Source organism: Sander vitreus, chromosome 10, assembly GCF_031162955.1.
Source record: "Sander vitreus isolate 19-12246 chromosome 10, sanVit1, whole genome shotgun sequence".
In the NCBI taxonomy this organism is placed as follows: Eukaryota; Metazoa; Chordata; class Actinopteri; order Perciformes; family Percidae; genus Sander; species Sander vitreus.
The window spans coordinates 5,559,704-5,571,792 of record NC_135864.1 but is presented as its reverse complement, the minus strand read 5'-3'; positions in this window follow the sequence as shown (position 1 = coordinate 5,571,792).

The window sequence follows — 12,089 nt, the reverse complement described above, 5'->3', positions numbered from 1 at the left end:
GTGATTTTTTTCAGCTTAATCTCTCCGTGTACGTTCATAAATCTTATCCACTCGTTACTGAACATGTTGTCTGACTCGAGGATACTATGGTAGGCACCTGTCCAAGCATGACTACAAAGATAAGATACTCCTTTTAAATCATAAGCCTCCTCACTCTCTCATACACACACACACCCTTGAAATGCTTTTTCTCCCTAGAATGTCATGCAATTTTCACTGTGCTGTGCTGTAATGAGTGGAATATTTACAGGACTGAGGCTCACTTTGATCAGATAAATGGTGACTGTTCTGGTGAGTCTGCCGCAAAGGAAACATACTGACCAAGCATGCTGAATTTCACGTGGTAGAAACAGTAAATACGGGCCTGATAATGCTCCTCAACACATACACACAGTTCCTTTTGATGCTATCTTTGGATTTTGATTAGACCGATAATTATGTGGTACTTTCACTGAAAGCTCGACATGAGCGACTGCAAAGCTTGCTGGGTGATTTCCTCTTGCCTGGATTTTGGTGGCAAATAATATCTCGCTTACACAATTCTCACCGGTAATACAGACAGCAAGCTAGGGCTAGTCCAAACTATATTTAGCTTTATTTGATCCTTTAATGCAGTCATATTTGCACTGTTGTGTAAAATCTACCGTATTTTACATGTAAGCTCGGTCTTTGTGGGTGTTTTGAGGCACGTTCAACATGTTTGCTTTCAGGGTTTTCTCCTTAAGTTTGATTGGAAAAACAGAGTTGTGGTATTGTTTATTTGTAATGAAAACATAATCTGAGCCAGTTTGAGGAAATGACCCCAAAATGCAAACATTTATAGGGAGACGGATGTTGCTGGTATCTGATAACCAACAGGTCCTCAGGCATGAAAAGCTGAGAAGAACAAAATAAAGGGTGACACCAAAAAAGAAGATAGAATATAAGGCCTGGAAGTGGAATCTAAAATCTCAATGAACCTTTTACCACTCACTCCTCTGCTCGCAGGACACTATGTTGAACTTTGAAGGACTGCTGGTACTTGGAAAAGCATGCTAATGGATAAGAATATGATTATAGGCATCAACAATTTAATGAATTGTTAATAACATTAATTTAACTCTCCTATTGGTCTTATTTAAAACAAACGCCCTGGCATAAAAATAATCGGTTACACTTTACTTGAAGGTATCTACATAAGAGTGACATGACACTGTCATGAACGTGTCATAAACATTATAAACAAGTCATAAACGTTTATGACATAACGCTTCCGTCATTAAGTGTCATTTGGTTTTTGTCATGACAAGTTAGGGTTAGGGTTAGGGTTCATGTGTCATGACAGTGTCATGACAGTGTCATGTCACTCTTATGTAGATACCTTCAAGTAAAGTGTAACCGAATAATCTCCCTACATTTAAATCCATCAGAGTCTAAAAGCGTAATAAATCCCTGAAAACTTTGCCAAAATGATCTAAAAGGGTCTAACAATCATCAATTGAGAGGTTTACGAAATCTCACTATAAATATATGACATTTAACTTTTTACAAAACGGAAGACCAAACAAAATGAACTGTAAGCGTGTGATCGCACCAGTTCAAACCAGAGCAAAACATGCAACAGTTTATGTATAATTATCACTGGTTTTCTATGTTTGATTTTCAGTGAAACGACACAAAATACTAAACGGTTTAGCAGCAGAAAAGGTGGCAGATGTCGGACAATCCACAAGCATGTGAACACAGAAATAAATATTTTAGGCAGCTTAGATGATCACCAAAATGAAATCATCTGATGCTTTGGCTAACCACCATGTGTCCCAATTTTAGGTATTTGAAGGAGGGACAACTTTAGACCTCCTAAAAACTTATACAACTATAAAGTGTTGTCTCACACTAGAGAGACATGTGGAAATTGTTTCTAACACACAGAGGATGATTGTTATCCTTGCCTGGCGATACAGCACATGGTGATTCTGCTGATAACAAGCTGTCAGTTTATGACAGACAGACAGACAAACATAATATACAGTTTTGTGGGATAGGGTGGAAAACGTCCCGTACGTACAGCTAACACTGCTGCCGATCGTCCAGGTCGCATTCAATGATAAGAAAGGTAAATCCTATCAGGGTGATCCAAAGTTCACCCTGAGGGCCTGATGGGAAACGTGACCATATGGGCTCTCATTTGTAAATGATTTCACTGTTTGAACAAGTCGTTAAATGTTGATTTTAGAGCCAGGGTGGCTCCCAGTGCGATCAATTCCACCTGTTGCAGGACTACCTGAACGTATCCGAAAGTAATTTAAAATAAAAGGGAAAGACAATAAGACACGAGGGGAATGTGCATGCAAGCAAAGGGTCAGAAAAAGTAAAATTATTTTACGTTTTGTTATTAGGTTTTGTATTCTATCTTTTATTTTGGTTTACTATTTTGTACTGTTTTCCAGTGTAATGTTATGTATGGGGTAATCTTTTTGTTGTGCCTACTTGTGTAATTACTTACAGACCCAAAATACATTTCAAATCAAACTGTGAAATTGAATCTTTAAAAATGAATCTTTGATTAATTGGACAAAGTTCAATGAGCAATTGAAAGCTATCATATAAATGTGACAAAGAAAAAAGCATATGAACCAAGTCATTGTAACTGTAACAAAAACAAAATAAAAAGGAAAGATTTACTTTTACTTTACTTGAATCTAGCTTCATACATTTCACTGATTGTATTCAACAATCATATAGGCTACTTATTAATATAATTAATAATAAAACATAATGACAGCGTTCTTCCTTTCTTCCTCTACATGTTACATCTCTTTCTTCTGACTAAAAACGACAGAAAAGTGAGAATTTTAGCGCTTGTATCCAACAGGAGGAGTTTATTTTGGTAACAGTTAGCATTCTGCGGTGTTTGAAGGGAACGTTGTGTCCATAAAACCCTGAATCTTTGGATAAATAACCACAGATAATCTGACAAACTGCTGACACAGTAAAGAGGTCGGTAGACCCGCGACTGGTGTGGGATAACAGGGCTTATAAAGAGCCCGAAATAGAGAAACACCATGATAACAGTGAGTGGCTGTGAATCCACCCGCCAGAGTAAAAATATCACAGGTCACGACCCTTTATTTCCAGCCAGCTGCAGGAAATAGTACAAATCAATTGTGAGCCAATGTTTCTCTGCTGGTCAGCAGCCTCATTATCGCCTCTACGTTAGAGAAACACGTTCGTAACGCTGAAATGATGCTTCTGCAGATACATTTAGATAGTACAAACACAAGTGGTCTTCTAGCAGAGCAAAACGAAACGAAAATCCTCTTCAATAATAATTTTGCTCATCTTGATATTGTCCCTTTTTTTTTAATGTTGATAAATCCAAATTCTTTCACGTTTGTTTTACTGATGCAGTGGTTAGTTTACACTGTCAATGGGGTGGGGCCGATTTCCGTTTCCTGAATTCTTTTTTGTTTTCAGTTACATTGTGGTTTGCTTAACACGACACAAGTATTAAAGAAACAATGGTATCTGATAAGATGTACTGGACAACAATGAGCAAATGTTTAGATGAGGATGTGACTCGCAGCTTTCCAATAGAAATCATCAGGAAAACAAAAAAATAACATAAAACACAAACAGTGATGCAATGAAAATACCACAAAATGTCAACTGACTTTACTTCACTAACATAAATGAGTAGAGATGTTCTGATAGCGATACCAGTATCAGAAAAGCCTCCGATACTGCATAAAATGCTGGTATCGGAAAGTACTGGAGTCTACGCATCGATCCGATACCATGTAATTTATCCGAAGAAAATCTACTTTAAAGTAGATTATTTATGTTCTTTTTCTGTTATGACTGTCAAACTGAACAATAAAAGAAAGTTATATGGTGTTCACTGTTTGTGTTTGTTCATGTTTCACAAAAAGTTTTACCCGAGCCAGGCTGAACAACAAAGATAGAAACCCTATCACATCCATACAGGGATAGTAGTATACAGCTGTTCAAACATAGTAAAATATATGACGCACTGGTATCGGATGAGTACTCTGTATCAGCTGATACGCAAGTTCAGGTATTGGAATCGGTATCAGGAAGGAAAAAATTGTATCGGACCATCTCTATAAATTAGTGGAAAAATATCTCAAAATCACCTTCCTTCTGAACAAACAGAGTAAGTCTATTTCAAACACTGGTACACTGCTGTGGAAGAAACTGTCCTAAACAACTTTGAAATTATTTAATGATACTTTATCTGCAGGACAGTTTGCTCTTTGCATCTTCCAGCTACCATATCGTTCTAACACAATCTACTACGTAGTGACAGTATTCCCAGCGACAGTGAGTAGTCTCAATCCCAAACTGTCCAGATAAGTCGGAAACACTCTGTACTGTATTTAGAACAGTCCGGTCTTCACTCAATAACTTGGTCGTGTATAAGAAACACTCTATAGGTTGAGTCCACTTTGTTCTGTATCTTTCTCTACTTTGTCGACACCTTTCCAGCTGAATTTACTTCAGACAGACGTTAGCTGTGTCCCACATACTGCCATATGCCCGATGAAGGTCTAGTACGGAAACGTTGACAGCTATTAAATGTATCTTTCCAAGTTAGACAGTGTGCGGGAGTTTCTTTGCAGCACTGTCTGGTTCAAAAGCAGCCTCCTGTTTCCTCAGGATTTGATTTCTGTTGGGAAAATAAAACAACCCTGAGGTAATCGCACTCGTGACAAAGTCTGAATCATGAGGATCCCGTGTGGCGTTCCTGCAGCCAGACATGGGATCATATCTCCTCACAGTCTGTAGGTGAGACGGATTATTGCACTATGCAGGCACATAGTAAAGTGTTGTTTTTACACATAATTACAGGTACACGTGTCAAAAGTCCCGTCACGAACGCTCGTCACGGGAGCCCCTGTGATTTCTCACAGCCAGACTCACGACTCTGATACAGATGCTCTGTCACATAAACAGCTGTTGGCTTCTGAGTCAGAGGCTGATGTCATGATATCAGATTGAACTACATTAGCACGTACAAGTCGTATCCTGATCTTTTGCACATCCCTCAACATTTTTGCACATCCTGCACTAATCCACACAGCCTCTTTTTTCTTAATGTTAAATAGTTAAATGTACCTGTACCTGTGGATGTTCCTGCAAGAAAAAAAGACTTTAAACTATTTTCAATGTATTGCTAACAAGTCTTCTGATTATAAACTGCCAATTTGATAGATCTCAAATCATTCCATTGCATAATTATTGGTATTATTATATCAACATAATTCTTTGGGCATTTATTAGATGATGATAACTAGTTTGATCCAAGGTGATACTGTTACTACTGTGATACTGTTACTACTGATACTAGGACTAATTATTTAAATTTAAGCACAATAACAGTTCAGGGCATTGAGATTTTTTTTCCATCTGGGTGGGGTTAAAGGTTTAAAGAAGTTTTGGTAAAAAGATCTATACAGTTAATTATTTCAAATGGTCACTTTAATAAAAATGTATACTGTCACAAATCCATAAATAGATTGTTCTCCCGAGTCCCAAAAAAAAGAAAAGAAAAAGAGGCTTCTAAAGCCAAGAGGATGTTTAACCACACTGAAGAAAAGGAGGAGGATTTTCTGGATTTTGTGTTCAGAAAAGGAGTCTCATCCTCCTCACGAGACAGTAAACCCATGGAGAATCTGAGATGCACGGCAGGTTACTATTAATACATCTGTGTCCTGTGGGAAACAGGGAAAACAGATCTCTGGTCCGTCTCACCAGTCGTGTCCTCCCTCCTCACCCTTTAACCCTCATACTGTAATTCACAGGGACTCGTTTTCATTAAAGAGAGGCTGTGAATCAGGACCGACGCATGGAAGAGAGAGTTCATTATTGGCCGAGGATTGAGGTCGGCACATGGCCCTTTAAGTCTCACCCACTCCCTTGTCAAACAAAAAACATCTGGGAATGAAGAATCTAATTCACATTGACCTGGGAGATGCGGATACAAGGCTGAATGCTGACAATAGACCGCTAAGAGAAACAGACACGTGCAGTTTGTGTGGTGTTGGAGGCAAATCATCTTTTTGGGGCGCCTGGGTAGCTCACCTCGTAGAACGCGCCCATATACAGAGGTTTACTCCTCGACGCAGCGGCTGCGTGTTCGACTCCAGCCTGTGGCCCTTTGCTGCATGTCGTTCCCCCTCTCCCCTTTCATGTCTTCAGCTGTCCTATGACTAAAGGCCTAAAATGCCCAAAAAATCATCTTTATGGCCAAATGAAGTCTGAGCAGATTGGACCAAACCAGGTTTTCAAATTTTTATGTATAAGATTGCATAAGTGACCAGGAAATTTAGGATTTTTAAAGATTAGTAGACTTAAACTTACGACACGTGTGTTTGGCTATACAGAAATACAATGCTAGAACAAGAACTGCTAAAGCCGTGTTCAGTATGAAAACAGCAGAGGGTGCACTGGTGTGAGCTGGTGAAAAAATATATTAGATTACAATAACTATTGCACCAAATTTCATCCAAATGTTTTTCACCACATGCACACATCAGGAGCAATTTTGGGTCCAAAGGTGCTCGCTAATGCTTCCACATTAGGACAGAAGCTTGGAATCTGACCACCAACCCTTCGACTGATGGCCAATTCGCTCTACCACCTGATACTAGGAGGCATGATACTACCCTGGAAAGTTTCACAGAACCAAAATGAGTTATGTGTCCAGATGACCACAGCCTAAATGTCTTAGCAAATTTTAAACGATCTGGGTCAGGGATCTTCAACAGGGGGTCCGGGGCCTCTAGGGGATCCTCAGTGCAGGGGGGCCTCCAAATTATTGTTAATTTTTGAATTTTTTTTCAAAAATTAAGAAGTCTTAACATGAATCCAACATATTCTTAGCAAACATAAATCCCTACTGCTAACTGGCGTATAGGTAAGGTAGTCACTAAGGCCATCCACAGATACAGTTCATCCTAAGGATTCACTGTGCCACATGTATGTTTAACATTAAAATATGATTTATAAAATCTTGCCAACAATTATTAGGCTATTTTAAAAGCTTAGTATTCTATGCAAAAAAGGTATGTATAAAGGCTTTAGGCCACCCTACAAGTTATTGTAGGCCCAGTTTAATATGCAACTTCATTTTATACAATATGTAGTAGGGGGTCCCTGCTCCGTCTCTCTTTCAGTTAAGGGGTGCATGGCTTAAAAAACGTTGACGACCCCTGATCTAGGTTGTAAAACAAGTTATTGGACCAAATGGGACACTTGAGGACAGTCTCCCCTCAAAAGACATTCATGCTGTTGCACACTGACACATAAAAAATGATGAAGTATTTGTTAAGGAATAAAAAAAGGAGAGTTTGAGAGAGAATAAACCTCTGCCTTACTTTCCCACAACCATACACCTGGCTAATCGCTGGGTAAAGATTGTAGGCTTGTCTGTGTTGGAACATTATGCACATCAAAAACTGCTGCTCTTTGGCTCAAACTTTGCATCAAACATTAGTCCAACTAATCCCATCTGTTTTCTTTACCCAAACAGGCTTACAACACCATGTGTGGATATATTTTTAGCATGGTTTTTCCCCACTGGGATGGGAACTCTTAACCATGGGAGTAGAAGAGCCATGCTGAACCCATATAGGAACATGGATGGAGACAGAGATTTCTATCAGGATATATTCTATTCTGTTCTTCTCCGACACTCCTTCATAAAGGAAGTGGTAAAGATGTTTTTAACAGCCAGAAAGGGAAGTCAAGACTTGACAGCAGGAAACGACTTCCTGAGTCGGTTTAGGGATCCAACCAATACAGAGGAAGCAAGAAGCTTTAAATAAGGGCAGCATAAAGGCCAGGATCTCTTACGTAACTGGGTGGATTTATACGTTCCACGTCAAACACAGGGGGCCCTCAGTAGGCAATGGACTTCTCTGGGGAAGGGGTTGGAGTCTGTACAAGTAACTGAACTTCAAAAACAAAGCAGTTAAACCAGTGGTTTGTCCATTTAGGCAGCACTGAAAAGATGTACTGTGCATTCTCAGTATCTGACACATTTGTTTTACTCAAGCTCTGCTTTGGGGATAGTACAGAATGTTTAAAACAATAAAAGATAGAAACAACTATTGTTTGAATCTGGACACAACAAGTGGGCCTGAGACAACGGTTAGTCGCTCTGGCAGCATTCCCACTCTCTGAAGTCGTTCTGCATGTGTTTCAATTTGAGGATTTGGGCCCGGGGAGGAAAATATAAACTCAGCTGGTCTTCTCCTTTTCTTTTCTCCTGACAGCTGAAAAGCTCCGTCAGGAGGCGGAGGTTTCAGCAGAGGGCTGGCGTGTCGCTGCGTCAAGCTGCAGGAAAGCTGAACAAACAACCGTGTTTGTTCATCACAAAGGGGCGCGGTGATAAAGAGACGTGATGAGAGCTGAACACATTAATGATGCTTTGAAATACAGGTGTTATGAAACGATTGTGCTCATGGAAACGTTGACTCGTGCAGTTCAAATCATGTTTGAGCCGCAAGTAATGAACTCTGCAGAATGAATCTTGAAAAGGATATGGTTCCCTGTCATCAAGACAAAACATGCAACCACATTTGAGTAAACCACCTTTCTGCGTTTTCTACTGTATGAACGCTGTAGGAGAAGCGAGATTTACATGACTCAAATATTTTATACTAACTACAAAAAGAAATTCTCTATTTTGACTGCAGCCCGCGACTATCTGATGTACATCCGGTGCAACAATACCCCATTGTTTGTGTACAGGACGGACACAGAAACTGCTTTTGAGTAAAGCCAAGAGCAGACTCCCATAGAAACTGAAGAGCAGTGTATCACTGGCAGATAACCACAGAGAGCACAAGACTGGAGCTGCGTACGTGTATAACACTGTTTGTATTTTAGACAGGGGAGAAAGGAAGACGTGGAGGAGAGGCAGGGGGCTTATCTTTTAACGGCTGGCTCAGATCATAACTAAACATACTGTACGCAGAAACCGCCCCACTGCTGCTTTCAACATGGTCAAATGTTCCAACGGCTGGAAAATTAACTTTTTATATATATATATATATATATATATATATATATATATATATATATATATATATATATATATATAAATAAACCACAGATAGAGATTTGTTGCAGAGGTTGAGGTTTTGTTGAGTTGACTCTAGTGACATTAATATACAAATACATGTCACTATGCTACTCTTTAGTCCTGGTTGATACAATACGATACATACAATGATTCCTGACACGTTTCATGAAAGCTTAGATATTTGCAGCGATTTGCACACTGTGTAAAAAAGCCTGGTGCCAAATAGCCTTTTTCGTGGTACGTAATAAATGAACCAAAAAACTTACTAACTTATCTAATTGTGGTGCCATATTCAGATTCTTGACAAACGTGTCAAAGGTTCGGTAGTTTCCTTTGGTTAAATTACAATCTGGACTTTATGCCAGAATAGAAAGGTTATTTTAATTTTTGTCTTAATGTGCTTCCAAAAATATTCCATTCAACAAAACAGTCTACCAGTGGCACATTACGAGCTGAAGTCAAGGCTGCGTTCATGACGGATGGAAGTTGCTGTATATCAACATCAGAGTCATACCGTGCGTTCACGGACATCGGAAAAACATTTTTTTCCGAGTGAAAACGTCACCATTCATGTCACTTCCTGTGGGAATCAGAGGTGGGAAACTGGAGCTAGATTTTGCTAACCGAGTTTCCCAGTTGTTGACAACTGACGTTTGATGTAGGCGACTTTGGTTCACTGAACATATTTCAATGACAATAAACTGTTTCATTGTGGACAAAAGCCTCTGCCAAGAAACATACACAGACATAACATGTTTCAAATTATTCATAAATAGGCTCATGTATAAAAAAACACCACCTTATCCGTGTCCTTTCCTGTCCGTTGTCCTGCAGATAACACAAACAAACACCTGTCCATGTGCTGTTTCTATGCTCGTATAAGAAAACAGCAGAAAATCTTTTGTTATTGTGGCCTCCATGTTTTCACACTCCTGATGCTCTAGGCTACGGCCAACCGTTGGTGGCAGCCATGCAACAAGTTGTTATGCCAAACGCCAATATAACAGAAGAAGAAGAACACGCATCCCGACCATGTGAATGCTGGCAGTCGGAAAAACAACGTAATCACAGGGGCGGTGCCTGATATTCCCAGGTGGCATGAACGCAGCAATAGTTACAACTGAGAAACTCAATGTTTTTAGGTAAAACCTCACATCCGACTTTGCACTTAATAAAACAGCTATGCCTGAAAAAGCAAACAAATATTTGCCCTTAAGACAAAAAGGTACCTAAACCCAAATTTGCTGGATACAGAGCTGTATTCAGAACGCAGCATATTTTAACCGTCACACAACAAACATACAACTGTTCTAAGCAAGATGTAAACATGGGAATATTTCCAACCTTTCCACATGATGTGAAACACTAAACATATTACACATTTAAACACCAAATTAGATTAGATAAAAGGAAGTTATGGATGTAATCTACTTCTGCTCTCACTGTGGCTTTTACAATTTCACTCAATGTAGTTCCTACAGGAATCATAGCAGAGTAAATGAGGTAAAATGTACAGCCAGATGGGGAAACAGTGACAAGACTTGATCAAGAATGTATCAAAGAAGGTCTGTAGTAAGAAGGAAAGTTGGACCAGAGTTGTGGCTGAGGTGGGTGAAGGGGGGGTTGGACACATTAGAAGAGGGTGTGTGAAGGGTTGGACCAGTCAAAACTGGAGTTTAAATATATCTGGCAGAACAGCACTCACTTGTTTGTTGGGTGAAAAAAGAAAGCGAGACAGAGACTCCTAAATGAGTGCTGGATCAAAGTGCTGTTGACTTTAACGGTGACGGATTTAAAAAGCAAAGAAAACCTCTGAGCTTGATTTGTTAAGGCCTGTGCACATGTATCCGAGTGTGAGAGGAACGGCATCTGGCATCACAAGTCAAATTACTTTCAGATTTGTAAAACATGAAGAGTATGTAAAATACTGCTGCTTTGAAGTGCTTGAAATTACTTTTCCAACACCCTTTTCCAGCTGGATGTTCTCATACTTTTAGACTGTACCACATTTTCATGTTTTTCAAAAATTTAAACGTTATGCCTTTTGCCTGGCTGGCACCGAACGCATGATCGGATAAAATATTTGAGGTAAAGGGTGCAGTTTTCCATGAGAACAGCAGTCCAGACCAGATCATGTGGGAGCCAGCTATGTTTGCAAATGGAGCAGAGACCAGTTCACTGACTGTTTGTGTGTTTACTACAGGCGATTAGCTTCAGAGTATTTAGCAGCTCGACTCAGTTAAAGAAAACAAACTTAATTCTCAGACAGAGGTCCTCAGCAGAAGTCTGTAAACTACTGGAGGTTTTGCTGTTGAGTTTAAGAAAAAACACAAACCAAGTGTGGGAAAAAGCATGGGAAAGATTTTCAAATATATGCATTCACCATACTACAGTGTTTTTCGATGCATACTCTACAGTCTCATGGGTATAACTTGTTATACCCATGTAATGTTTCAGATATGTTCCCTTTCAAGAAATAAAACATTGGAAAACAAATTAAAGATACTGAATATACATATCTGCAGCTTTAACAAAATATAATTTGATATATGACTATATTGTCGAGCTGTAGCTCGAGTCTAAAAGATTTGCTGATGGATTGATCCAAGATATAATCTTGCCTCTTAAAGTTTTACTTCTTTAATTGGTCTGAAATGTAACCAGAGAAGAGCTGAGCATAGTTTAACACAATGTGCATTTTAAAAAGTGAGGATAAATAGTTGTGCGCACTCATTGTTGAAAAATGCACAAAAGATGCAAGTCTCTAGTGTGGGCTGCAGGTAAAAGATGCACCATCACTTCTGTAAACACATATCTTCAAACTGGACTTTGGATGAAATATTATGTAATTTCTTTCTTGCACCTTTCAGCACCATCTATGTCTTTTATATTTATACGCTGTATTTTACGGATCTGTTAAGGTTTCCAGGAAATAAGTATGAAATTTGGTACTTGAATTAATATACTTACCTGTAGACCAATTTCACATTTTTCATGT